Below are 25,121 nucleotides of genomic sequence, written 5' to 3'. Positions count from 1 at the left end.
CGGACTGCAGGAGGTAGGGCTGGGTTTACACATGCGCAGAGCGAGCGCCGAAGCCCCATTCCCAAAGTGCTGCGCGGTAGGCGCGTTAACATTGAAAACTACAATTCCCGTAAGCCCGTGCGTCCGAAGGAAGTACTATAATTTTTTCTGCTGCTTTGACCGGCTGGGAGGGACCTTCGGAGCCCAGGGATTTCCCAAATTCCCGGAGGTTGTCAGCATGACCACAAACTGCGAAGCGTGGTTCTTGATGCGGTCCTGGTTGGAGAAAAAAGCACTTCAAACAGACATTAACAATTGGGGAAACATGACTATCGACAGGACATTAGAAATATTAAAGAAAGTTACCGTTACTTTGAGAATAATAGCTAGAAGATGTAGGACATTGTTCTTATATTTAAAAGATATGTACAGAAACATTTACAATTGTATGCTTGTAGTTTAATTGAAATACTTTAAAAATAATTTCTCAAAACAATGAAAGCAGATATAGTAATAAGTGAAGAATTGTTAAATCTGTATAATACGTGCATATGATGTTCATTTTACTATTTTCTACCATTCTGAGGGTCTGATTCTTTTTTTTCATACTCAGTAAAAGACGTGTGGGGCAGTGCAGTGCAGAGGGAGTGGAGAGGCTTTACTATCCCTTCAGAAGTATGCCGTTAAACTCAAAGTTGCCAAGGGAAGTAAAAGTACATAAAAATAGCTTTATGAATAAGGTTGTGAAATCGAACAAATACTAGAATACATAAACGAGTAACATCTGTGATCAGCAGGGTTTATGGGGGTTGGAGGAGGAAGCTAGCTGTTCAAAATACATACGTAACGCGTGAAAACACATGCAACCCAAAATATGAAAATGATTATTACACCAACCTTGCATTTTCATGAGGAAACCTTTTTTGAAACGTGTATACCCATCTGACTGTTTAAAGAATTAGGAATCGATAGGTACTATAACTTTTTTTTTAATTAATAGACTTTTCTTATTTTTATTTTATTTTATTTTATTTTTTTGAGATGGGTTTTGCTCTGCCGCCCAGGCTGGAGTGCAGTGGCGCTATCTCGGCCCACTGCAACCTCCATCTCCGGGCTCAAGCTACTCTCCCACTTCAGCCTCCTGAGTAGCTGAGACTGCAGGTGCGGGCCACCATGCCTGGCTAATTTTTTTTTTTCTTTCGAGACGGAGTTTCACTCCTGTTGCCCAGGCTGCAGTGCAATTCTCGGCTCACCACAACCTCTGCCCCCTGGGTTCAAGCGATTCTCCTGCCTCAGCCTCCCGAGTAGTTGGGATTACAGGCATGTGCCACCACGCCCAGACAATTTTTTGCATTTTTAGTAGAGACAGGGTTTCACCATGTTGGCCAAGCTGGTCTCAAACTCCTGACCTCAGGTGATCCACCTTGCCTCGGCCTCCCAAAGCGCTGGGATTACAGGCGTGGGCCACTATGCCTGGCCTTTTTGTATTTTTTTTTGGCAGAGATGGGGTTTCACTATGTTGCCCAGGCTGGTCTCAAACTACTGGGCTCAAGCGATCTGCCCACCTCAGCCTCCCAAAGTGCTGGGATATTAATAGATGTACAGAGCAGTTTTAGGTATACAGAAATATTGAGCAGAAAGCACAGAGTTCCCATATACCTCGGCTCATCAACCCACACACAGTTTCCCCTATTATTAATATATTGCATTAGCTTAGTACATTTAAAATACATAGTTTATATTAGCTTTCATTCTATCTGCTCTACAGTTCTGAGTTTTGCCAAATGCATGTCTTTTAGTGTGATTTCCACTAATGCAATGATGTAATATCCACCATTACAGTATCATAAAAAATAGTTTCACTGCCTGATATGGTTTGGATTTGTGTCCCCGCCCAAATCTCATGTCAAATTAAAGGAGGGGCCTGATGGGAGGCGATTGGATCATGGAGCAGATTTCCCCCTTGCTGCTCTGGTGATAGTGGATTCTCACAAGATCTGATGGTTTAAAAGTGTGTGGCACTTCCCCCTTCGTTCTCTCGTTTGCTCTGCCATGGTAAAGATGTGATTGCTTCCCCTTCACTTTCTGGCATGATTGTTAGTTTCCTGAGGCCTCCCAGTCATGCTTCCTGGTAAGCCTGCAGAACTGTGAGTCAATTAAACCTCTTTGCATCATAAATTACCCCATCTCAGGTAGCTGTTTATAGCAGTGTGAGAATGGATTAATACAGAAAATTGGAACCAGGAGTGGGGTACTGCTATGAAGATACCTGAAAATGTGGAAGGAACTTTGGAGCATAGCTTTTTTTATTTCACATTGTGCCAGCAACATTTGTAGAAAAGGCTACTTTTCTCCACTGTATTGCCTTTGTTCTTTGGTCAAAGATCAGTTGCTGATACTTGTGTGGGTCTTTTTCTGGGTTCTCTATTTTGTTCCATTGATCTATTAATACTTGTCAGTTATTTCACCAATATGACACTGCCTTGATCACTGTAGCTTTATAGTAATTTTTGAAGCCAGGTGGTATTAGTCTTCTGACTTTGTTTTTCTTCAATATTGAGTTGACCATCTGGGTCTTTTGCATTTCCATATAAACTTTAGAATCAGTTTGTTGATGTCTACAAAATAACTTGCTGATATTTTATTGAGATTGTGTTGAATCTATCGATCAAGTTGGTAGGAACTAACATCTTAACAATATTGAATCTTCCTATCCATTAACATGGAGTATCTCTCCATTTATTTAGCTATTTATTTCTTTCATCTGAGTTTTGTACATTTCCTCATATAGATCTTGCATGCATATTGTTAGATTTATACCTAAGTATTTCATTGTTTTAATGATAATATAAATTGTGTGTTTTCAATTTCAAATTCCAATTTTCATTGTTGGCTTATAGGAATGTAACTGACTTTTGTATAATAAGCTTGTATGCTGCAATCTTGCTAATAATCACTTAGTTCCAGATGTTTGTCTGTCAACTCTGGGGTTTCCTACAGGGACAATCATATCATCTGCAAACAAATATAGTTTTATTTCTTCCTTCCCTATCTGTAGGCTTTTTACTTCATTTTAGAGTTTTGTTCCATTAGCTAGGACTTTCAGTATGATGCTGAATAGGTGTGGTGAGAGGGGACATCCTTCCCTTGATTACTATCTTAGGGGCATTTTCTTTCTCAGCATTTAACTACGATGTCAGCCATGAGTTTTCTGTAAATGTTCTTTATCAAGCTGAGGAGCTTCCCTCTATTCCTTGTTTGCTGAGAGTATTTATCATAAATGGGGATTGGATTTTGTCAAATGCATTTTCTGCATTTATTGATATGATTATATGATTTTTTTCTTTAACCAGTTGACAAGATGGATTAGGTTAATTTATTTTCTTTTTCCTTTTTTTTTTTTTTTTGAGATGGAGTCTCATTCTGTTGCCCAGGCTGGAGTACAGTTGCGATCTTGGCTCACTGCAACCTCTGCCTTCCAGGTTCAAGTGATTCGCCTGCCTCAGCCTCCTAAGTAGCTGGGATTACAGATGCACACCACCATGCCCAGCTAATTTTTGTATTTTTAGTAGAGACGGGATTTCACCATGTTGGTCAGGCTGGTCTCAAACTCCTGACCTCGTGATCTGCCTGCCTCGGCCTCCCAAAATGCTGGGATTACAGGTGTGAGCCACCATGCCCAGCCCAGATTAATTGATTTTCTATGTTGAAACAGCTGTGCATACATACGCGGGCTAAATCCAAATTATGGTATATAATTCCTTTTAAATATTGTTGAATTCTATTTGCTAATATTTTGTTGAGGGATTTTACTTCCATATTCATGAGAAACATTGATCTATGGTTTTCTTATCTTTTAATATCTTTGTCTGATTTTAGTCTTAGGCCACTGCTGGCTTATAGAATTAGTTAGAAAGTATCCCCTCTATTTTACTGAAAAGATCGTAGAGAATTTCTGTCTTAATGTTTGGCAGAATTCACCAGTGAAACTATATTGGCTTGGAGCTTTTTATAAAAAGTTATTAATTATTAATTCCATTTCTTTAATAGATATAGGCCTACTGAAGTAGTCTATTTCTTATTTGTGTGAGTTTTGGTGTATTTGTCTTCTAAGGAATTGGTCCATTTCATCTATGTTATAGAATTTGTGGGCACAGAGTTGTTCATTGGATGTGAAATTCTAAGTTGATGAATTTTTTTCTGTCAACACTAAATATTTCTTTTTTTTTTTTTTTTTTGAGACAGAGTCTTGCTCTGTCGCCCAGGCTGGAGTGCAGTAGTGCGATCTCAGCTCACTGCAAGCTCCACCTCCCAGGTTCACGCCATTCTCCTGCCTCAGCCTCCCGAGTAGCTGGGACTACAGGTGCCCGCCACCACGCCTGGCTAATTTTTTTTTGTATTTTTAGTAGAGATAGGATTTCACCGTGTTAGCCAGGATGGTCTCGACCCCCTGACCTCATGATCTGCCCACCCTGGCCTCCCAAAGTGCTGAGACTACAGGCGTGAGCCACGGCCAGCACTAAATATTTCACTCCACTGTCACTTGCCTGGTTTCTGAAGAGAAGTCTGATGTGGTTGTTACTCTGTTTCTCAACATGTAACATCCCCTCCCCCCACCTCCTTTCAAGATTTTCTCTTTGTTTTTTATTTTTCTACAGTTTGAATATGATATGTTTAGGTGTATGTTATCCGATATTTATCCTAAGTGTTCTCTTAGTTTCCTGGTCTATAGTTTGGTGCCTGTTATTAATTTTCAAAAATTATCAGCCATTATTACTTCAACTATTTCTTATCTTTATTTTTCCTCTCTTTTTTGGTATTCCCATTATATGTATGTTACTTTTGTAATTATCTCACCTTCTTGGATATTCTGTTCTGTTTTTAAAAAATCTTTTATCTCTTTGCGTTTAACGTTTGGAAGTATATATTGCCATATCTTTGAGCTCACGGAGTCTTTCTCAGTTATATGCCATCTATTGATGAGCACATGAAAGCAGTCTTCATTTTTGTTTCATCGTTTTTGAATTGTAACATTTACTTTTGATTCTTTCTTAGAGCTTACATCTCCCTGTTTACATTATCCATCAGTTCTTGCATGGTATTCGCTTTTTCCATTATAGCCCTTAGCATATTAATCAGAGTCATTTTAAATTTCAAGTCTAGTAATTCCAAAACCTCTGCCAATTCTGAGTCCAGTTCTGATGCTTGCTTTGTTTCTTCAGATTGTGTTATTTTTGCCTTTTAATGCACTGCAATTTTTATTGGAAGCTGAATACGATGTATCAGATAAAAGGAACTGCAGTAGATAGATAATGTAAAGTTTAATGTTTGTCTGGCTAAGAGTTAAACTGTGTTTCCTGTTTGCCATAGCTGTGATGTTAAAAGCAAAAATTTCCTCTAGTGTCCTTGTTTCTGTCTCCCCTGTTGTCTTTGGGTGTTCATAGACTCCGGAAATAGGGTCTGAGCCTTCAGTTCTTTTAACTGTAATTCCAGGCTATCATGCAGGAGCACTATTGATGCAGTAGTAATGAGTGGGAGGAGGGCAAGCCTTCTATAACCCTCTGGTTAGATCCCAGTCTTTTAGTGAACTGAAGTTATATATTTCTTTTCGTCCCTGTTAAAGTCTGAAGGGAGCTGGGGTTGGGGATTGCCTTCCCCAGGTCACTTAGGTTTTCATAAAAACCCATTAGGCTGGGTTCTGGTAAAGTAGTTCCCCTGAGTGTGGGCCTTGTTAAGGGGAGCAGAGAGCTCTGAGCACGTCTCAAAAATGGTTACTTTTCCCCTCCACCCTGAGAAAAATCATCAAAGGAATTTTCTCTGATCTCTATACTGAGAACCTGGTAGGGATCTTGCAAGTAAAACTCTGTGAAGTATGGGGGCTGCCTCCAAGACCAGGTTTCTTCTGAGGTTTTAACTCTAAAGTTAGTCCACATTGAGCCTCTAGCAATTTACGAATTACAGTTTAAAAGGTTGCTGCCCATACTGCTGTGGACATCTTCCTCTGGGCATCTGCTCCTGGTAAGCTGTGATTCTCTGTATCTGCCTGTCTGTTTCTCCAGTTGTCCTGATAGCAGTTTGTCCCATGATCTCAATTCTCTACTTGAGCTAAGAAGAGTTGTTAGTTTTCAGTTTGTTCAACCTTATTCTTGCTAGGAAGATAAGAATAATGACTTCCAAACTCTTTGCATCAGACCAGAAACCAAAGTCTGTTTATTGTGTTTTGAATTGCATTGCTTTATGCTGTAAGAACAGGTCTTTGTGAAGTTTAGTCAGACTTGCTTCCGGGCTTCTACTTCATTCCATGAAGTATCTTATCAAAGAATTTAAGCTAATTGAGTCTGTGACCATCCATAGTAGCACTACTCACCTCTGTTATTATCTTTCTTTTTTCTCATAGTTCTCTCACTACACAAAGTATCCTAAGTATGTTGACTAACAACAAAATGTCAACTTCCTGAGGACGGGGAGCTTGTCTTTGTCTCACTGAGCATATATGTGCTCAAAAATTTCTTGAGAAAGGAACAAGGACCTAAATCTGCTAGATACTACTAGGCAGTGGATTTCTGGTAATTAACAAGACATTACCTACCTTCCCCTAGCTTAGCATCTAGAGGTGGAGATGATAAGGACTATGATGAGAGACAACAGAGCAGAAGACAAGGACAGGAATTCTCGTGGTAGTTGGCAGGGGCTTCTCTGAAGAGGTAACACTGGCACTCACGCTCAGAAGGCGGGAAGAGATCACGTGCAGAATGGAGGGTAAGCCCCCACTCAGGAAAACCAGCGCTCGCTATGGGAAAGATTTTATCCCATTTGAGGAAGACATAAAAGTCAAGTGCAGACACTTGAAGCCATTAAGAATGTTCCTTTGGCTTTACTCTGAGAAGTGCCTACCACAAGCCAGGCTAGCAACCACCTTCTCTTTTGTCTGAGCTAGACTGTCAAGCAAACCTCAGTGATGAAGAAGGCAAAGTGATATGGGTCCTTTCCTTCTTTTAAAGTAATTATTTATTATTCAAATCAAGAAGTTAATTTATGAAAATGTCCGTCACTCCCAGGCCAACTAGACCAAGACAAGAGTAATCAGAGCAATGGAGAGTGCGACTGAGAGAGAATAAGAATGACTATCCCTTTACACACCCACCAGAATGGCTGCTTACGAGTCTGGCTGGCTAGAATAACTATTTTCTTTTTCTTTCTTTTTATTTTTTTGAGACAGAGTCTCGCTCTGTCACCCAGCCTGGAGTACAGTGGCATGATCTCGGCTCACTGCAAGCTCCACATCCCAGGTTCACACCATTCTCTGCCTCAGCCTCCCAAGTAGCTGGGACTACAGGCACCCACCACCATGCCCAGCTAATTTTTTGTATTTTTAGTAGAGACGGGGTTTCACCGTGTTAGCCAGGATGGTCTCGATCTCCTGACCTCGTGATCCACCTGCCTTGGCCTCTCAAACTGCTGGGATTACAGGCGTGAGCCACCACGCCGGGCCTAGAATAACTATTTTCTTGTTATTCTGAAGCTACTTTGGGTTCTTTTCTCAGTTCACAAATATTACACACATTTTTCAAATAGCAGAGATTCTTAAATATTCTGAATTTGAAGCCATATCACCCGATGCTCATTCAAACTGCATGAAACTGATTATCATTAAAAAATCATGACTACTATTAAAAATGATGCAGTACAAACTGTTTTAGGGTAACAGAGTTAAAGAGGAAAAGGCCTTCTTTGCAGGAAAAAATAGAGTTAATAATTTCACAAGGATTAAAAGACTATCACCACCGTGCAACCTGAAATAATTGTTGTAGACGGTAATCATCAGCAGCTGCTAAATCCATTCATGATAGCTTAATAAGAATTTCTTGAGATAAAATAACATAAAATTTATCATTAACTAAAGTTTATCATTTTAGCCATTTTTAAGTGTACAGTTCAGTGGAATTAAGAATATTCAATTCACATTGCTATGCAACCATCCCCACCATCCATCTCCAAGATTTTTTCATCTTCCCTAATTGAAAATCTGTACCCATTAAAAACAATAACTTCCTCTTCCTTCCTCCCCGTAGCCCCTGGCAACCGCCTTTCTAATTTCTGTATCTATGGGTGTGATTACTTTAGATACCTCATATAAGTGAAATCATACAATATCTGTCCTTTATGACTGGATTATTTCATTCCCTTAGCATAATGTCTTCAGAGTTCACTCATGTTATAACAACTATCAGAATTTCATTCCATTTTAAGGCTGAATATGCACCGTTGCATGTATATACCATATTTCATTTATCTATTCATCCATTAATGGACACTTGGGTTACTTTCACATGCTAGCTGTTGTGAATAATGCTGTTAGGAACACGAGAATATAAATATCTGTTCAAGTCCCTGCTTTCAATTTCTTTAGATATATTCCCATAAGTGCCATTTCTGGGTCATATGGTAATTCTCTGTTTAATTTTTGAGAAGCCGCTATGCTGTTTCCCACAGCAGCTGTAGCATTCCAGCAATGTGCAAGCATTCAAATTGTTCTTCATCGTGACCAACACATTATTATTTTTTAATTAATAACCATTCTAATCAGTGTGAAGTCATATCTTGTGATTTTGATTTGTATTTCCCTCATGACTGGGGATGTTGGCTATCTTTTCATGTGTCTCTAAGCCATTTGTATATATTCTTTGGGGAAATGTCTCTATTCATGTCCTTTGCACATCTTTAAGCTAGATTGTTTCTTTTTGTTGTCACATTGTAGGAATTATTTATATATTCTAGATATTAATCCCTTATCAGATATGTGATTAGCAAACATTTTCTCCCAGTCTGTGTATTACCTTTTCACTCTGCTGAGACTGTTTTGATGCACAAAATTACCAATTTTGATAAATTCCAATTTATCTATTTTTCTTTTGCTGCCTGTACATTTTATGTCAGATCTAGAGAACCATTGCCAAATCCAGTGTTGTGAAGAGTTTCCTCCATTGTGTTCTAAAGTTGCAGAGTTTTAGCACTTAGTTTAGGTCTCTGATCCATTTTGAGTTAATTTTTGTATATGGTGTAAGGTAAGGGTCAGCTCATTCATTTGCATGTAGATATCTACTTTTCCAGCACCATTTTGCTGCTTCTAGGATAGGTAGATTCATTTTAAAAAATCAAATTTGGAAAGTTTCAGTCATTTTCTTTCCCTCCTTTTTTTCTCTCAGTATGCATACATTAGTATGTCTGATGATGCCTCGCAGGTCTCTCAAGCTCTGTTCATTATTGTTTATTCTTTTTTCTTTCTGTTTCTCCAACTGAAAAATTTCAAATGACTTATCTTCAAGATTGTTAATTCTACCTTCTGCCTGCTCAGATGTGTTGTTGAAAGCCTCTGGTGACCTTTTCATCTTGCATATTGTACATTTCATTTCCTAAATTTTTATTCTGTTCCTTTTATGTTTCCACTTCCTTGATGATATTTTCTAGTTTGTATACGTTGCATTCTGCTTTCCTTTTGTTACTTTTCCATGATTTCCTTTAGATCTTTGAGCATCTATAGGACATTTGATTCAAAGTTTTTGTCTATAAAGTTCAATGTCTGTTCTTGTTCAAGGATACTTTCTCTTTTCTCTTTTCCTGTAAATTAGCCATTTTTTTCTTATGTCTTTGCATGACTTAGAATATTTTGTTGAAAACTGGACATTTTAAATGTTATAATGTGGTCACTCTGAAAATATGTTTTTCTCTTTTAAAGTTCTGTTACTGTTGTTCGCCATGGTTTGTAGTTGCTTATTTGTATACTGACTTTTATAAACCAGTTTTTTAAAGACTGTATTCTTTGTTTTTTATGGCACCCGCTATGGTATATGTCTTCCCTCAAAATTCCTATGTTGGAATCCTAACCGCCAAGGAAATGGTGTGAAGAGGTGAGGTCTTGGGAAATGATTAGATCTTGAGAGCTGATACTTCGTGATTGGGATTAATGTCCTTATAAAAGAAACTTCAGAGAGTTAAGTAGCCCCTTCCATCATGTAGGGACATGGTGAGAAGGCACTGTCTATGAAAGGGCAGGCTGGCACCTTCATCTTGGACTTTCTAACCTCCAGAACTGTAAGAAATAAATTTCTGCTGTTTATTAACTACCCATTTATTGTATTTTGTTACAGAAGCCCAAATGGACTAAGATAGCCTCTGAAGTTTTTTGTTCCTTTATCTTGTGGTCAGCTAGTGGTTTGACAGAGATTTCCTTAAACACATGTTTCAGTTGCCTCTGTTTTGGCTTAGCATTTGCTCGGTTGCTATAAACTGTGACTATTTTTCAGAGTTCTGACAAAGTTGATTCTGACAGATTTTGCTCTGTTTTTGTGTGTGTGTTTCTGTGAAGGATGAGCCCTGATGCTTTCTACCTTACCATTTTCCCTGGCATCACTCAACAGCTCTGAAGGCTTTCAAGTTTTGACAATTCTTACAGGATATCTTTCCAGTGTTTGTTCTCTGATCTCTAATATTGGAGAGCCATGTCTTTTTCTTAAATATTGATAACACAAGGCCAGTGAATTCATACTCAGGTTATGAGGGCCTGCAGTGCATACTTACAGGGCATTTTTCTTGAAGAAAATATATTTATGCCCAGATCTCATAGTTTCCTAGAAACATACTTTTGCTCTTTAGGGAGCAAGTATACTCTCCAAAGTTGTGAATAAAACTGAAATAAATTGTTTTTTTAATTCTTTACTCTTTTCTAAGATGTTATCAAGTTGATGGTCCTCTAAAAATGAGAAAAAATAAGGTCTCTTAATCCTTTCTTATAAAATAAGACTTATATACATAAGCCTTATTACAGATTAGATATTTTGGTTTCTGGCATATTATCCACAGAATAAAGTGATTCCAAGTGTATATTTTCTATATTTTCTTCATTTGGAAAAAAATATGTTCAGAAAAATTGTCTTTGGGAAACTGGCATTGAATGTACACAGGTATTTTGGTATTTTAAAATGTGATTTTTCAAAACTCAGTGGTAAAGAAAAATAAAGAAATAGTGAATAGAGGACAATAGTCTTTAAGATTAATTCTAGGAACTGGAAAATCAGATAACATAGTGAATTAAACAAGAAATGTGAAGAGTAAGTAGAATAAAAAGCAAAATCAGTGCACAAAAATTGTCAGGACTTTATCAGAGACAGGGTTTAGATTAGAGAGGGATAACAGGGTCCAGATTCTCCAACTGTCAATTATAAGTTACAATGGTAGGATACTCATTAGTCCATATACTTCCGGTTGGACTTCTCTTTTCCATTCCACTCATCATGAAAATAAATTTAGGATGTCAACAGTTACCTATATTTAAAGAACAGACTTATAACCCAGGCTGTAATATCCCTATCACATCACAGACATAAATGCACAAGCAGAAGTATAAAACTGGTGGGGGTAAAAGTCACTTTCCACTTCTCTGGATTGGGTTCATTACTGTATCTTGGCTCCGTTGTCTATTTATGATATCAGTGTTGTTCAACAGTGATCATCCTCACCATCAAATTGCAATTTTCCTCTTTCCCATCTGTTCACTTATTTTTGCCAAAACAGTCATTTCCCTGATGCATCTTCAACTCATATTCCACCTCCTTTTCAAGATATTTATTTTCTGTTGATTCAAAGAGCCTTAGACATACTCCTTAGAGTTTTTAGTTTTTATCTCTTATAAAAATTCTTGTGTGTACTCTACTGTTACCATCCTGCTGCTACCCACATTCCAGGCAACAATGTTAGGCCAGTCCTGTAAAACCTAATATGGCCTCAAAATCACTGCTTAAGATACTAGTAGATAAAAGAATTAAGAGACAACATTCTGAAAACAAAAGTTTTACCTCAATTGCATGGACATTTGGTGTTCACACTACCACTCTACAAATCCATAGTGTGGTCTGCTTTAGTCTAGACAAGCTGTTAATCCCTTTTAAATGTTTTGTTTCCAAAAATAATTTTATACTGAAAGCTTGTCATACGTGTACCCTGCATGCCATCACAACACAAAAAAATGCTGGTGCCCTGGATATGGTTGTGGCTGTGAGCAATAAAATCCTTTGTCTTTGACCCAGAAGTCTTGTATCTCCTGCCAGAATCCATGAAACTTGGCAAGCTAACATGTTAGCTTGCATATAGGGTAAAATGTCATGCCCTTTATAATTCTTGACTAGAATCTTATGTAATTTCCATAATTATCTATTTAGTTAGAGCTCCGTGGCCTGATGAGAGTCATGAACCACATGTAACTATTTGCCTTTATTATTTAATATAACAACAAATCAGTTCCTCAGTCACTTTAGCCAGATTTAATGTGCCCAATAGCTACTTGTATCAAGTAATTATTGTGCTGAAAATGCAAGTATAGAATATTCCCATTATTTGGAGCAATTTTAACAGGACAATGTTTATTTAAACGTTATTTAATAATTCCTATTGCATAACCAATGACAAAATCAGTATGTTTATCTTTCTTTTTTTTGAGATGGAGTCTCACTCTGTCGCCCAGGCTGGAGTGCAGTGGCGCAATCTCAGCTCACTGCAAGCTCTGTCTCCTGGGTTCATGCCATTCACCTGCCTCAGCCTCCCGAGTAGCTGGGACTACAGGCGCCCACAACTATGCCCGGCTAATTTTTTGTATTTTTAGTAGAGACAGGGTTTCACCGGGTTAGCCAGGATGGTTTCAGTCTCCTGACCTCGTGATCCACCCGCCTCGGCCTCCCAAAGTGCTGGGATTACAAGCGTGACCCCCCATGCCCGGCCTCAGTATGTTTATCTTTCAACTCATTCTTCAACCTCCAATTTTAGTTTCCTTTATTTCTTAGTTTTTATATTTGTAATGTTAATTATAATTTTACTAATTAGTTTGTCAGCTTTAAGTAATATTGCCGGTGCCTAGTTACATTCTGTACCTTACTTTCCACCTTACTCTCCCATATTAGATACATCATTTCTAAACTTCCCAAAGTAAAGTTCTGTAAAAGCAGAGTCTTGACAGAAATGTTTTCAAGTGCCCACTTCTGATTATCTAGGATTTCCTCCTGGATACTTTTTGATGGTAATCAATAATGCCTGGGGCCCTTCTGTTCACACACTTCCTCTAATAACAATGGAGGCAGAGGGCGGTGTATCACCTGAGGGGTCAGGAGCTCAAGACAAGCCTGGCCATCATGGCAAAACCCCATCTCTACCAAAAAATACAAAAATTAGACAGGCATGGTGGTGCGTGCCTGTGGTCCCAGCTACTCAGGAGGCTGAGGCAGAAGGATCTCCTTAGCCCAGGGAGGTGGAGGTTGCGGTGAGCCAGGATTGTACCATTGCACTTCAGCCTGGGCGACAGAGCGAGACTGTCAAAAAAAAAAAAGAAGGAACAATGGAGGTTCTCTTTGTTTCAACTTACCTGAAGATCACTTCTGGTTTTGTAGTGCAGTACAATTTAAATGAAAAATAATTTAGAATGTAGGCCAGCCACATGGATTTTAATGCATCTGAAGGTAGAAGAAAAGACAATTTTAGATTTGGTCAAATGAAATCCTCATATTAACTTCTTTTGGGCAAAACTGACAACAAAAGTATTCTTTCCATTACCTAAATGGGATCAATCACTGTAGACACCCCTGAATCATAAGCCTAAATGACATTAAACTTTAATGAGTCTGTTAAACTTTAATAAAAGTTCAAACAATATACTATCTAAAAGAAACTATACTATTTTGACAGAAATACGTTAGAAGTAAAAGAATGCAAAAAAATTACAACATGAAAATACTAAACATAATAAAGTTGGAGTGGCTACTTCAATATCAAATAAAATAAAGTTCAGATAAAGCAATATTACCAGGCATGAAGAGAATACTGCTTAACAATAAAGGGGACAATTCAGAAAAAGTACATCGAAATCCTAAATATTTATGCACCAAATTACAGAACTTTAAAATGCCTTAAGCAAATCTATAGTGCAAAAAGAAAAAATAGCCAAACCTACAATTAAAGGGTAGAGATTTCATCACTCTTTTGTCAACAATTGATAGCAAAAATAAACAGAACTGTGTAAGGAAAGAGCCCCATCATGGTGGCTGTTTTTGTTTTCATTTTTGTTTTTGTTTTTGTTTACAGTCTTACTCTGTCACCAGGCTGGAGTAAAGTGGTACGATCTTGGCTCACTTCAATCTCCACCTCCCAGGTTCAAGCAATTCTCCTGCCTCAGCCTCCTGAATAGCTGGGACTACAGGCACCCTCCAACACGCCCAGCTAATTTTTGTATTTTTAGTAGAGATGAGGTTTCACCATGTTAGCCAGGATGGTGTCGATCTCCCGACCTCGTGATCCACCCACCTCAGCCTCCCAAAGTGCTAGGATTACAGGCGTAAGCCACATGGTGGCCTTTCTATATGTATCCCTATAGGACAAGCAACAAAGATTTGAACTGCTGGCCAGGCACAGTGGCTCACACCTGTAATCCCAGCACTTTGGGAGGCCAAGGCAGGCAGATCATGAGGTCAGGAGATTGAGACCATCCTGGCCAACACAGTGAAACCTGTAATCCCAGCACTTTGGACTGCACTCCAGCCTGAATGACAAAGCGAAACTCCATCTCAAAAAACAAACAAACAGAAAAATGGAACTGCCTCTAATCTGAGTCTTGCCATAGCAGCTTGCAATTCTCCTGGAACATAAGAAAAAGGCTTGGGAGGAGCTGCCTCAACACCATCACCCATTTGCCTCCCTATTCCTCTTAGGAGGTTGTTATAAGACAGTTGCTCATTACCTGCTGGTATGTGGAATGATGCTTTCTGCTGTACTCCTACCTAGGGTTTAGCTACAGACCATAATACCCCTTGCTGTCATCTAGAATTTGTTCCTCAGGAATGTGGTCTCCCACGAGTTATGTTGCAGTTATCTGACCCTTTTTACATTAGTGGTGCCCTTTTAGGCATGTGGCACAAGGGCTGGGAGGTGTCACCTTTGGCTACTCTTCCTTTCATTGTCTCTGTAATAAACTCCTTGAATCTATAAGCAACTTGATGTGTCTTTCTAGACCAAATGACTTCGTTGTTGGCCTTGCCTGCTGTTTGTGCCTGACTCCACCCTACATGGGCCAATACAGCTTCAATGTTCCTCTGGAAGACATGGGGCCATGTGAACAAGGTTGGGGATGAGATAGATTCCCTGCACAGGTTCTCATCTACATGGTGGGATAAAAGGGGAGGGTGATACAAGCTCTCCAAACAAAGGATGGAATGGAGCAGTTTAGGAGAGATAAGACTCTCCAAGATTTAGCATTAGATGGGATTGCATGAGACAGATTAGGGGATGACATAAAAATTGCTGAAATCTGGTTGCATATGCTCTCTCCTAAAGGTCAGTCAAATCCTACTGTACCTGTTTAGGGCCTGTATGGGTCAAGTTAGAGAATATGAGAAGACTCCCTGGGATCTGATAGCATATGCTGTCTGTTGATACAGGTTTGGAGTCAGGCAGCTGGAGATGGGATTGAAACCAGCTACCAACTTGTGCCTTACATTTAAGTGTATTAAGTATTTCTCTTGACAAAGAAAAGCCTGGATCAGAGGGCTATTCTGGTAAATTCTAACAAACATTTTAAAGAAAGATTTACATCAGACTTTCTCAAACCCTTCCAAAAAGTGGAGGAGGAGAGAACACTTCCTAACTCATTCTTTGAAGCCAGCATTACCCAGATACCTAGGCCAGAAAAAGGTAGTATAGGAAAAGAAAACTACAGACCAATATCCCTTAGGAATATTGTCACAAAATCCTCAAGAAAATAGTAGCAAACTGATGGCCAGGTGCAGTGGCTCACGCCTGTAATCCCAGTACTTTGGGAGACCGAGATGGGTAGATCACGAGGTCAGGAGTTCAAGACCAGCCTGGCCAATATGGTGAAACCCTGTCTCTACTAAAAATATAAAAAGTTAGCTGGGTCTGATGGCACAGGCCTGTAGTCCCAGCTACTCAGGAAGCTGAGGCAGGAGAATTGCTTGAACCCAGGAGGCGGAGGTTGCAGTGAGCTGAGACCGTGCCACTGCACTCAAGCCTGGGCAACAGAGTGAGACTCTGTTTCAAAAAAAAAAAAGAAAATACTAGCAAGCAGAGTTAAAAGAAGGAAGGGGAAAAAACCATATGACCATCCCAATTGATTCAGGAAAAGCATTTGAAAAAGATCAACATCCTCTCATAATTAAAAAAAAAAACTCAATAAACTACAAACAGAAGGAAACTTTTTCAACATAATAAACACTATATATGTAAGAAAACTCCCTGCTACCATCATACTTGATGCTAATAGACTGAACTTTTTTTTTCTTAAGATCTGGAACAAGATAAAGAGGCCCACTCCTTCCACTTCAATTAACATAACTCTGGGTGTTCTGTCCAGAGTAAATGAACAAGAAAAAAATTTAAAAAGGAATTGAAATTAGAAAGTAAGAAGTAATGTTATGTCTGGTCACTAAGGTGATCTTTATGCAGAAAACCCTAAGGATTCCACAAAAACAAACAAGGAAAAAGTATTAGATCTAACAAACACATTCAGCAAAGTTACAGGTAAAAAATCAATCAGCAAATCCAGTTGTGTTGCTATACACTAACAATGAACAACCTGCAAAGGTAATAAGAAAAACAATCCCACTTACAATAGCATCACAGAAAATACCTAGGAATAAACTTGATCATGGAAGTGAAAGACCTGTACACTGAAAACTACAAAATGTTGCTGAAAGTAATTAAAGAAGACATTAAGCAGATGGAAAGACATCCCATGCTCATGGTTAAAAGACAAAAAACCCTTTCTAAGATTCATATGGAATCTCAAGGGAACCTGAAGAGCCAAAACAATCTTGAAAAAGAGAAACAACGTTGGAGTTCTCACACTTCTTGATTTTAAAACTTACCACAAAGCTATGGTAATGAAATATTGTGGTCTGCCATAAGGGTAGACACAAAGATGAATGCAATGGAACACAGCACGTAGAAATAAGCCCTCACATACATGATCAAATGAGTTTCAATAAAGGTGCTGAGACTATTCAGTGAGGCAAGGACAGTCTTTTCAACTAATGGTGTGGAAAATCGGGATATTCACATGTATATGAATGAATTAGACCTTTGCCTTACATCACATACAAAAATTAAGTCAAAATGGATTAAAGACATAAATTTAGGAGCTAAAACTATACAGTTCTTAGAAGAAACCATTGGAAAATCTTCATGACATTAGATTTGTCAGTGTTCTCAGATATGACACCAAAAACACAGGCAACAACAGGAAAAATGTAGAGAAATTGGACTCATCAAAATTAAAAAATTTCTGCATCAAAGGATACTACTAGCAAGAGAGTAAAGGCTGGGCGTGGTGACTCATGCCTGTAATCCCAACACTTTGGGAGGCCAAGGTGGGTGGATCACGAGGTCGGGAGATTGAGACCATCCTGACTAACACAGTGAAACCCCGTCTCTACTAAAAATACAAAAAGTTAGCCAGGTGTGGTGGTGGGCACCTGTAGTCCCAGCTACTTGGGAGGCTGAGGCAGGACAATTGTGTGAACCCCGGAGGTGGAGCTTGCAGTGAGAGGAGATCGCACCACTGCACTCCAGCCTGGGGGACAGAATGAGACTCTGTCTCAAAAAAAATATAAAAAAAGTAAAAACACAACTCACAGAAATACTTACAAAGCATATATCTGATAGGAGTTTAATATCCAGAATAGATAAACAACTTCTGCAATTCAAAACAACAATAAAACTAACTGAATTTTTTTATTGACCAAATACTTGAATCAACATCTCTCCAAAAATATATAAATAGCCTGTAAGCACATGAAAAGATGCTCAACATACCTGGTCACTAGGGAATTGCAAAGCCAAACCACAATTAGAAACCAATTCATACCCATTTAGGATGGTCGTTATTGGAAAAAAATGGAAAATACCAAGTGTTGGTGAGAAGTTGGAACCCTTGTGCAACTGTTGGGGGGAATGTAAATGATGCATCCTCTGTGAAAGACAGTTTGGTGGTTCCTCAAAAAATTAGAATTACCATATGATCCAATAATTCCACTTCTAGATACAGACCCCAAAGAAAGACCCAACCAGATACTCGTATACCATCGTGCACAACAGCATCAATCACAACAAACAAAAGGTGGAAGCAACCCAAGTGTGTGGACAGATGAATGGATAAACAAAACGCAGCATGTACACACCGTGGAATATTATTCAGCCTTAAAAAGAGAATGAAATACCTGGTGCTTGCTACAACATGAATGAACCTTGAAACATTAGGCTAAGTGAAATAAGGCAGAGGCAAAGTGACAGATATTTTATGATTCCACATATATGAAGTGCCTAGAATAGATAAATTCACAGAAGCAGAAAAGTAGAGCGCAGATTACCATGATGTATGGGTCTGCACCCCACCCACCACCAGAGATCTCTACATGTTTTCACTTGGGTAATACCAATGACAAAAGGAGGAAAGTAAGGAGTCTTTTATCCTGTCTCTGAAGCCCTATAAGAGGGAAGTGTCAACTTCCATGCTGGAAGTATGGGGTATGGGGACTTTGACTACACAGTTTCTGTTTGGGATTATCCACAATTTCTGGTAATAGATAGCAGTGATGCTTGTGTAACATTGTGCACATGCTTAAAGTCACTTAATTACACACTTTAAAATGGTTAAAGTGGCAAATTTTATGTTATGCATATTTCACCACAGTAAAAATAAATAAATACATAAATAAATAAATGAACTTTGGAAAAAACAAACAAATCAACCTGGCCTGCATCCAGTCTTTCTTTTCCATAGCATCTATGTAGACTGCCCGAATTTTCATGCTTTCTTTACTGGGGGACAGGGGGTGCAGTCTTGCTCCATCATCCAGGCTGGAGTGCAGTGGCATGATCTTGGCTCACTGCAACCTCTGCTTCCAGGGTTCAAGCAATTCTCCTTCCTCAGCCTCCAGAGTAGCTGGGATTACAGGTGCCTGCCACCACGCCCAGCTCATTTTTGTATTTTTAGTAGAGATGCGGGTTTCACCATGTTGGCCAGGTTGGTCTCGAACTCCTGACCTCAAGTGATCTCTCAACCTTGGCCTCCCAAAGTGCTGGGATTACACACGTGAGCCACTGTACCCTGATTTTTCATGCTTTCTTTTGCCCATTTTCAAGTTATTTTCCTCCCAGAGACTGCAAGATAGAGTTCACTTAAATTCTGAGACATCTTTAACAGATGAGCAAAGTTTCCCTTCATGCTAGGTAACGCTTTGATCTTCAAGGTACTCATGGTTAAAAGAGCATATGCATTTCAGAACTAAAATAAGATGAAAACTACTGATTATTTGTTTAACCTTAGCACTAAAAATAGGCCTCTGATGTTAGAGACTTCACAATATGATTTCTTCATTAATCTGAATATGTGTGTGCATGTATCTCTGCGTGTGTATCTCAACTCATTGTAGCTTTAAAAAAAAATTCAAAATCCCATTTACCATAAAAACAAGGTTATGCTTCAGTTTTCATAAAGCGTCTTAAGGTCTAAGCAGAATATTGCATATTTGTAATTTAAAATATTGTCATTAAAAAGTGCATTTGGTGAGACCTAGAAAGTGGTCACTTAAAACCAAAAGTAAATACAATGCTTTGTTGACAGGTAGGAGCTGCTTCCTCTTTCTACCTGCCTCCTGCCATGCCCCTTCTCCCAACAACCCCTTAGCTTCTGGCTGAGTAGAAAGGATGTTCTAGCAGCTACTGAGTAGCTCCTGAAGCGCCTGTATGAAGTGCTTGGTCTGTGTGTCTGTTAAAAAATGTCTAACAGAGGTTTAGGTAAAATTTATCCTAAAGGAATAAGAAGGTAAATTATTTTGTGAATGAGGCTCTGAGCTGACTCACTGTATGCATTGTTGTAAAAATGTGTAACTGGAATAGTATGTTGCTTGTTTGAACTGTAAGTGCTTACAAAGTATTTTTTAAAATCTCTCTAACATTGAAATGTTTTACTGTGTAAGTGATGTCTTGTTAGTTGGCAAGTTAAAAATCTTTTTCAGGGTCCTTGGCTGCACATCAGCAGGAATAACTGATAAGTCCCCAAAATTCGAGAGTGTTGCTTTGATTTTTCTTGTAACATTTCTTGAAACAATGTAGGTAGAATCACATCACTGAATCCCCCTGGCAAAGAAAAAACTGTTGCCTTTTACAAAGAACAGTATGTTCCTGATCTAGAAGTGGCAGCTTTTGGAAAAGTTGCCCCATTTGTGGCCGGGCGCAGTGGCTCACGCCTGTAATCCCAGCACATTGGGAGGTGGAGGCGGGCTGATCACGAGGTCAGGAGATTGAGACCATCCTGGCTAACACAGTGAAACCCCGTTTCTACTAAAAATACAAAAAATTAGCCGGGCGTGGTGGCGTTCGCCTGTAGTCCCAGCTACTCGGGAGGCTGAGGCAGGAGAATGGCATGTACGTGGGAGGTGGAGCTTACAGTGAGCCGAGATCACGCCACTGCACCCCAGCCTGGGCTGCAGAGCGAGGCTCCGTCTCAAAAAAAAAAAAACAAAAAACAAAAAACAATAAGTTGCCCCATTCGTGATGCAGTTCTGATGGAGAGATATTTGAAGTTGATATGGAAATTGAGAAATAATCTGTGATTATCAAGACCATGTTGGAAGATTTGAGTGGATGATGAATGATGAAGGATATGATGACCTAGTTCCTCTAGCAAATGTTAATGCAGCAATATTTAAAAAGGTCATTCAGTGGTGCACTCACCACAAGGACGACCCTCCTCCTCCCCAGGGTGATGAGAACAAAGAAAGGGGAACAGACCATACTCCTGTCTGGGATCAGGAATTCCTTAAAGTTGACCAAGGAGCACTTTTTAAACTTATTCTGGCTGCAGACTACTTAGACATCAAGTTTCCTTGATGTTACATACAACACTCTTGCCAATATGATCAAGGGGAAAACTCCTAAGGAAACTGACAAGTCCTTCAATATCAAAATGACTTTATGGAAGAGAAGGAAGCCGAGGTGCACTAAGAGAACTGTGGTGTGATGAGAAGCAAAATGTGTCTGACACTGTAACACTATAAAGACAGTTCCAAACACTAGTTGTACTGCTCTGTTTACAGTTGCTAATGTTAGACAAATGCAGCAGCAAATCAATTCTGTTAGCAGAATATTGTCATCATTGCATGAGCAATCTGAGTAGTTTCCAAGTGTATGGCTAAGTTTCTTCTGGTATGATTGAAAGTTTCTTTCTTTTTCCTCTTAATAAAACTAAACTTGGGTTCTCTATTTAAAAAAAAAAAAAAAAGAAAAAATTAAAACACTCCCAGTTTGTAGATGACGTGATTTTCTGAGTAGAACTAGTTAAGTGAATTCAGCAAGTTTTTAGGATATAAGATCAACACACAAAAACGTACTAACGAAAGACATGTGGAGATGGACTTTAAAACACAATATGATTTAAAATTATTTCATAAAAAAGGAAATATTTAGGTACTAAATTATGTACAAATTTTAACAAAATACATAAAAGATCTGTATCCTAAAATTTAGAAAATGCTGATGAAAAGAATCAAAGAAGACCTAAATAAATGGATATATACCATGTTCATGAATTGGAAATTTCAACATATTAAAGATGTCAGTACTTCAAAAGTTGACCTATAGATTTAGTACAATTTTTATGAAAGTCCCAACAAAGTGTTTTGTAGACATAAACAAGTTTCTTTTAAAACGTATATGGAAAGGCACAGGACCGAAAATAGTGAAAACAATTTTCAAAAAGAGTAAAGTGAGAGGAATCCCTGTGCCTGGTGTTGCTATATGTCTACAGAAAACAATGCAATGTGTTGCTGGCAGAGGCAGAGACGCCTAGAACACAGGAACAGAGTAGAAAATCCAAAAATAGACCCACAAAATTATGCCCAACGAATCTGTAAAAACAATTAAATGGAGGAAGGATAACCTTTCAATAAATTGTATTGGGACAATTATTATGCATCCATGGATAAAATAATGAACTTTACATTCAACCTCACATTTTACCAAAAATGAGCTAAAAATGAATCACAAATTCTCCCTGGCTGGAGTGCAGTGGCGCCATCTCGGCTCACTGCCACCTCCGCCTCCCGGGTTCAAGCAATTATCCTGCCTCAGCCTCCCAAGCAGCTGGGATTACAGGCGCCCAACACCACGCCCGGCTAATCTTTGCGTCTTTACTAGAGACGAGTTTCACCATGTTGGCCAAGCTGGTGGCGGTTAATTCCTGACCTCAGGTGATCTGCTCTCCTCAGCCTCCCAAAGTGCTAGGATTACAGGTGTGAGCCACCGCACCTGGCCTAAAACTATAAATATTTTAGAAAAATAAACATAGGAGAAAGTCTTCAGGACTTAAGACTAAGTGGTGTTTATAAAATAGACGGTGCTTTCATAAAATTATGTGGTTTTTTTTTAAATAAAACTGAACACATATCTATCATACAGCCCAGCAATAAAAGTTTTAGGCATTACAGTATTACAGAGAAATGAACATTTCTGTTCACATGAAAGCGTGTACAGTTGTTCATAGTGGCTTTATTGTATTAACCAAAAGCTGGAAATAACCCAGATGTTTTCCTATAGTGAATGGTTAAACAAACTGTGGTAAGTTCATAGAATTATCTTTCCTTTGAGATGCCATTCCTGAAACTATAAAAACTTTTCTGGAAAACCTAAGCAATGAATTTATCGCTGTTTCGTTTGTATTGCCTATTTAAGGAAGTAAAATGAACGATCATTTTTGCCCTCCTTTACCTATGCTCATGTGATAAGCCCTTAATAGAAGTCAGTTTTTGCCAGCCGCGCCCAGTGGCTCACGCCTGTAATCCCAGCACTTTGGGAGGCCGAGGTGGGCGGATCACCTGAGATCGGGAGTTACAGACCAGCCTGACCAACGCGGAGAACCCTGTCTCTACTAAAAATAGAAAATTAGCTGGGCGTGGTGGCGCATGCCTGTAATCCCAGCTACTCGGGAGGCTGAGGCAAGAGAATCGCTTGAATCCGGGTGGTGGAAGTTGCTGTGAGCCGAGATCACGCCATTGTACTCTAGCCTGGGTGACAGAACTGGACTCTGTCTCAAAAAAAAGTCAGCTTTTATTATATGGGGCTCTCCATCTCCAGATGCCTGTAAGGAAATGAGTGAGCTAAGCATCTGGAACACCGTGGGTGTGGGTTTTGGACTGAGTGCATATGGTGTTTTGGGCCCTGTGTAGGAGTTTCATATATATTATTTTATAACACTATGGCTAGCTCTTACTACCCAAATTTTACAAGTTAGGAAACTAAGGATTAGCATTACTTACTCAAAGAAACAGTGGGTGAGTGGGGAAATTGGAATTCATATCCAGATGTCTCTGAGTACAGAAACCATATTCTCCATACCACACTTTTTGTCCCTTCATAACTTCATCTGTGTGAGTGGCCAGGAGTAACGGATTATGCAACTGCCTGAAGCGCTGTGGTCTTGCGTTCAATGCACAGGATGGGGAACATTCATTTAAAATCTTCCTGCCCATTCCATGGATGAGTCTCATCTCTAGCCAGCAGAAACCCATTTTTAGTGGCTGGTAAGCCACTAAATTTACTCTTTGTCCCCAAAATGACTATCACTGCGTATTTAAGTACATTTTATTTCTAGATGCCTGATTCATTTCAAATCTATGTAAATTGTTAGTTTCTTATGAACAATTAAATTTAGAGTTTACATATGTCAACAACTTTTCTGTTAGTGAAACTGTGAGATCCTATCACTCAGTGTGACATCGCTGAAAATTAAGGGATTCGCAATCTTTGCTGACTTGGGTTCCAAGTCTGGGTCAACTATTTGCTGTATGACGTTGGCAATATTATTTAACCTCTAATAAAGTTCATCTGTTTATCTATTAAAACAGTGAAATGATATTTATCTGAAAGAATCCAGTATATTAATTTAGAGGTACACCCATTAACAAACACATTACTTAATGTAAATTGGTAATCTATATCTGCTTCTGCTTATTCATTACTTTAAATAACAACAAAGAAAATATTCAGACCCAGGGACATAAAATAAGCACTCCAATAACATCTGTTGAAAAAAATGAATGACACTTTTGTCAAACTATTTCTAAAAAAAAAAAAAGTAACTTATTTAGAAAATCTCAAATCTACATTAAGGACCTTGTATTTTAGCATCGTCACCACTTTTACTGAGAGTCAATAGGGACTATTCCTGATTCTGAAAGGCAGAACATACATAAAGAGACCCACAAAATTGGAGTCTGATCTGGGTCACATTTTCAACATTTAAAATTACCGTGTGACTTTGGGGAGTCATTTGAATTCTCCATTCCTGTTCTCTATCTATAAATAGAAATAATAAAGACATTTATTCTTAAATTAAGTTTCAATTTTTCATCTATAAAATCAAGTGCTAAATATACACATTTAGCAATTATAATGCTATAGAGAGATGTTTCTGTAATTTCTATTCCTCTTCCAACTTTGCACCATTTTGCAAACATCCTCATGTTAAAGGTTGCAGTTTCTTCCAATTTCTTACTACCATGGTGTGCTCATAAATGCTTGAAATCCCATTTGAATAGGATTCAGGACAGCGTAAGGTGTTAATCTGACTGTTTTTAAGAGTCTATCCTGTTTAAGGCCATGAGATACATTTCTAAGTGTTCGGAACTACATCATTTAAATCTTCTCATATCCTGTTTTTAAAAAAGTGGTACTCTTGGGTGAAGCCACTTGATCAATAATTTTTTAAGGTCCTTAATTTTCTCAACTCCAGGACATTTTCCTATCCATTGGACCACTTGAATTTCATCTTTATGTTTTGTAGGTGTTTTTAGTAATTTCCTTTTTACTGCATTCCATGACTTTTAATGTTTCCATTTAGGGAACTGTTCTCAAAGAATCTGAATTGAAACTCATACTACATATTTATAAAATGTATCAATTATTTACAACTTAGCATCAAAAAATCAAATATGTCCAATTCAAGTAGCTGGTACAGAATCACTTATTTGCTTAAATATGATACATTACAATTATATCATGTTTTAAATCTCTAACAAACATGACTCCATAAT

The 25,121-nt window shown here is 38.6% G+C and overlaps 1 pseudogene; it reads left to right on the top strand.

The window, feature by feature from the left end:
- Positions 1 to 16,597: 16,597 nt before the first annotated feature.
- On the top strand, positions 16,598 to 21,089 carry LOC129044425 (S-phase kinase-associated protein 1-like; annotated as a pseudogene).
- The last annotated feature ends 4,032 nt before the right edge of the window (positions 21,090 to 25,121 follow it).

This window comes from Pongo pygmaeus, chromosome 13, assembly GCF_028885625.2.
Source record: "Pongo pygmaeus isolate AG05252 chromosome 13, NHGRI_mPonPyg2-v2.0_pri, whole genome shotgun sequence".
Lineage (NCBI taxonomy): Eukaryota > Metazoa > Chordata > Mammalia > Primates > Hominidae > Pongo > Pongo pygmaeus.
The sequence above is the reverse complement of the archived record's forward strand: the minus strand, read 5'-3'. Positions and strand labels throughout refer to the sequence as shown.